Source organism: Carlito syrichta, unplaced genomic scaffold, assembly GCF_000164805.1.
Source record: "Carlito syrichta isolate Samal-C Ts95f unplaced genomic scaffold, Tarsius_syrichta-2.0.1 Scaffold316501, whole genome shotgun sequence".
NCBI classification, from domain to species: domain Eukaryota; kingdom Metazoa; phylum Chordata; class Mammalia; order Primates; family Tarsiidae; genus Carlito; species Carlito syrichta.
The window spans coordinates 1349613-1354701 of NW_007260597.1; positions in this window are offsets into that span (position 1 = coordinate 1349613).

Sequence of the window (5089 nt, forward strand, 5' to 3'; positions counted from 1 at the left end):
AACTAGCTCACAAACTGGTGTCTATATGAAATCCAGTCACGCCGTGCATTTTATAAGTTTATGCCTTTCATTAAACACTTATTTTACTTGAACAATTACACATACCATCTTCAAATTTTCCCCTTTGCCTGAGCCATCTTTCTCCACCTCCACTCCCCATTTCTGATTTCTTGGTCTCTTCAGACATTTTATATGTCTCAGTCTTGGTTATGCAGAGAAGCTTACTCTATCTGTGACCTTGCATTCATGCTTACAATCCCAAACTTATCACCCATCTCCATGAAACAAGGAACTCTTTGACTTCTTAGAAAGTAATGAAGACATTAACATATTTTTCCATTAATAATTATGGTGCCCAACTTATGGCATTATGGTAAAGAGATGTGATCTCTCTCTATAAAGTGCTTAGCATAGATTCGACACATAGTTCAGTGCTCAAGGCTTAGACTATTGCTATTACAGTCCATCTTGGTTTTGCCTATTTCTCTTATTAAACTGTGGACACATTAGGGGAAAGGCCATTATTTTATTCATCTTTTGATCAAGGCACAGAGATTCTGTTCTCCACCTTAGCTACACATCCGACATCTGGAGAGTTTGAAAAAATGCTCAGGTACCCATTCTGGATCAAGCACATCAGAATATCTCAAGTGGGGCCTGGATATCAATGTTTCCCAGGTGATTTTCATGTGCATCCTGACTGGCAACCACCATTTAGCACCATACCTATGTGCAGCAACAATAATTGCAAACGCATATCACACTCTTATTACAGGGCAAGCATTAATGCTAAGTGCTTTACTTGAATCACCTCACTGCAGTTATTTCTAAAATCTCCGGGTGATTCCAATGTGCAGCCAAGTTTGAAAATCAGCACCTTATTTAACTCTTTCTACCACCTCATGCAGTAGAGTGTGTGGTTTTTTTTTGTTTTGTTTTGAATTGGAGTCTCACTCTGTTGCCCAGATGGAGTGCAGTGGCCACTCCCGGCCTCCGCAGCCTCGACCTGCTGGGCTCCGGCGATCCTTCCGCCTCAGCCTTCCAAGTAGCTGGAACTACAGGCGCGCGCTACCACGCCCGGCTAATTTTTTGATTTATTGTAGAGATGAGGTCTCGCCTGCCCAGGCGGGTCTCGAACCCGCGGGCTCAGGCAATCCACATCCCTTGGCCTCCCAAAGCACTGGGATTACAGGCTGAACCACTGAGCCCGGCTAGTAGTGTGTTTTTAAGCCACATCTTACAGATGAGGAAACTGAAGTTGAGGGAGCTGACTCAATGCGCTGGAGTCCTTCAGGAAGCAAATTAGGAAGAAGGTGAAATTCTGACCTTGCAGCCCTAACCCTCATCTACAATTTCTCCAGACTTCCTTAAGAGGAACCAAGTAAGTGTTATTATGTTGAGTCCGGTCACCCTCAGCCCCACAGGAGCTGTTACCAAGTGGAAGAATGTTCTCATAATACTCAGTTTTCTTTCCCTATCATGAGCATCTTCAAGTTTTTCATTAGTTATCTGTATATGTGCAGTGTGATTTTACCCTCTCTTGACACTTTTTAGCCAGAGATTTAAAAGACCAAGTATATTATTTTGTGCTATAAAAAAAATCCTGGGATCCTGACGTAACAGAAGGATGACATGACTTGTTTTCAAATCCACGTTTACAAATAAGAATATGCTCCCACCCTGGTATGCAATTGGTTATTGGATAATAATCATGATCTACTTTTATCATTTCCTTTTTTTTTTTTTGCTGATTTTAAGTGATGTAAGGTGGAATAATACATCTTTTTAACTCTAAAAGATTTATAGTTTTGGTTCTAGCTATGTGTGTGAATAAAATTTTAGTTACTTAAGTGATTTAGTTTAATCTCATAAATGACTTTAATGTAAGGAAATAGAAAAGAATGTAAGCTAACTTTTGCTTTATTTTAAAGTCTTTTTTCTTTTCTTTTTTTTTTTTTTTTTTGAGTCAGGATCTCACTCTGTGACCCCGGCTGGTGTACAGTTCCATGATCATGGTTCACAGCAGCCTCGACCTCCTGGGCTCAGGCGATCCTTCCACTTTAGCCTCCCAAGTAGCTAGGACTACAGGCATGCACCACCAGGTCCAGCTAAATTTTTTTGTTGTTATAGAGACGTGGTCTTACTGTATTGCCCAGGCTGGTATTTCAAAGTCTTGATAGAAAAATAATAATAAAAATTTTCTAGCTGAAAAGAAAGAAGTGCTAAAGTTATAATGCTGCCAAAACATGAGATCTATTTTTAACAAAAATAAATATTTTCCAGCTGGCCGCAGTGGCTCAAGCCTTGTAATCCCAGCACTTTGGGAGGTGGAGGCGAGAGGATTGCCTAAGCCCAGGGTTTGAGACCAGCCTGGGCAACTTGGCGAGACCTTACCTCCACAAAAAAATTAAAAAATTAGCCAGGTGTGGTAGCATGTGCCTGTAATTCCAGCTACTGGGAAGGCTGAGGTGGAAGTATTGCCTGAGCCTAGCAGATTGAGGCTGTGGTGGTTGTGAGCATGCCACTGCACTCCAGCCTGGGCAACAGCAAGACTCCGACATAGATAGATAGAAGATAGATAGATAGATAGATAGATAGATAGATAGATAGATAGATAGATAGATAGATAAGCAAGCAAACAAACAAATATTTTCCATTTGAGGATTTATGAAGCCATGCAGTTGAGTCAGGTTTCTCTCACTGGTTCCTCCTTCTCCCTTCACTACTATAAGCTCACAGAATTCACCTTACTCCTCCCCCCCCATCCACCCACTCTATGGAAACCCTCACTTCCAACATCCAGATCAGTGGTTCTCCAACTTTCACTTGCATCAGTACCATCTGGCAAGACTGTTAAAACACAGATTGCTGACTCCCACCCCTGGAGCGTCTAATTCTTCATAATTATGGAGTAGAACCCAAGTATTTGCATTTCTAAGAAGTCCCAGGTTGCTGCTGACCCAGAAATAACACTTTGAAAACCACTGAGTTAGATAATAAAACGATTTATTAAAAGCTGAATTTGTGTGCTTTTTCTGAAATTCAAATATCAGGAGCATGGGAGTAAAGCATAAATATCTTTTAATGTCTTATCTAAAGAAGTGCTTTTGACTAACAACTCCTGAAAATAATATATTAATAAGAAAGCAACGAGTATTTAGTGAGCCCTCCTAGAGTCTAAGCAGGGCCCCTGCATCAAAAACTATTTAATTAATATTAACAAATGAAGCTCATTTTTGTGAGAATTGTAGCATCCTTTAGTTACCTGCAGGTGGCAGAATATTCTAGCATAAATGTCATCTTTTTTTAATCTACTTGTAAAATGACTGACAACTTCAGGATTTATGAAAATCACAGTGCGTTTAAACAAATAAGGAGGGGAAAACATTTTAAAGTATACTGTTTATATTCTGCACAAGAAAAGGAATGTTATTAGTAATTTGGATCATTTACTTGGCAGGTCTTGAAAAAGCAACATTTACTAGTACTTATCACAAACAAGTTTTAACACTTACTATATACCAGGCTATGTATTAAGTGCTATACATGAGTTTTGTTTCTTAATGCTCAGAGCAAGCCTATAATGTTAATTATTATCCCTGCTTAATGGAAAAGAAGTCTAAGGTTCAAAATTCTACCCATCATTCAAGGTCTACTTTGGTTTTTTTTTTTTTTTTTTTTTTAATTTTAAAAAAAAAATTTTTTTTGAGTCGGAGTCTCACTCTGTCGCTCAGACTGGAGTGCAGTGGCCGCTCCCGGCCACCGCAGCCTCCACCCGCTGGGCTCTGGCGATCCTTCCGCCTCCACCTTCCGAGTAGCCGGAATTACAGGCTTGCGCTACCACGCCCAGCTGATTTTTTGATTTATTGTAGCGATGAGGTCTCGCTGCCCAGGCGGGTCTCGAACTCGCAGGCTCAGGCAATCCACTCACCTCAGCCTCCCAAGGTGCGGGATTACAGGCTGAGCCACCGAACCTGGCCTACTTCGGCTTTTATTTGTTCCATAAGGCTTTTCTCAATATCCTTGTACAGAAAGCAATCGCCTGCCTTCTTCCTCCTTTCCCTCTCTCTCATAGTAATTTTCATGTTTTTTATCGGATCACTAGTGTTTATGTAATCATATTCCTCCTTCGCAGGAACCTTGTAAGATTTAACATTTTAAATGAGAAATGTGTATAAAAGTCATCTGTAAAAAGAAACTATTACAATCATATACTGTGCAGTGAGTTGAATGGTAGGTAGCTCACAAAAATATATGGTCACATACTAATGTTCAAAAGCTGTGAATGTGACCTTATTTGGGAAAAGGATTTTTGCAGATGCAATTAAGTTAAGGATCTCAAGATGTGATCATCCTGGCTTATCCCAGCAGATGGTAAATCTGATGACAAATGTTCTTACAAAAGACACACAAAGGAAAAGACGCATAGAGAAAAGAGAAAGTGATGTTAAGACAGGCAGAGATTGGAGCTGGGCAGCCAAAACCAAGGAAAGTCTGGAGCCTCCAAAAAATGGAAGAAGCAAGACCGATTCCCCTCTAGAGCCTTTGGAGAGAGCATGGAGCTGCTAACCACTTGATTTTGGACTTATGGCCACAGGCTTTTGAGAGAATTAATTTCTGTTGTTGTAAGCCACCCGATTCATGGTAATTTGTTACAGTGTCCCAGGAAATTAATCTGTACTGTAACAAAAATAAAAGCTAGGATTTATTAAGTTCTCAGTGCATGTGTGCCGAGCCCAATGCATAATCTTGTTTAATCCACATAACCAGCGTATTAGTTGGGTCTTATTAGGATCCCTGTTCTACAAGCCAGCAGGTCTAGAAAGGTTAGATAACTTGCCTCAGGTCATACAACTACTAAAGAGCATTTAAGAGACTCCAACTCTGACTTCCCTGACTCCAAATGTCAATCTAGCCACTACCTTTAAAATCCTCTTGGTGTACCATAGGAAACAAAAGCTGAGAGACAAGGAGAGAAAGAGAGAGAGAGAGAGAGAGAGAGAGAGAGAGAGAGAGAGAGAGAGAGAGAGAGACCTCCTTTGTTTAATGAACAGGGTCATACTTTTTCTTTTTTTTTGAGTTGTAGTCT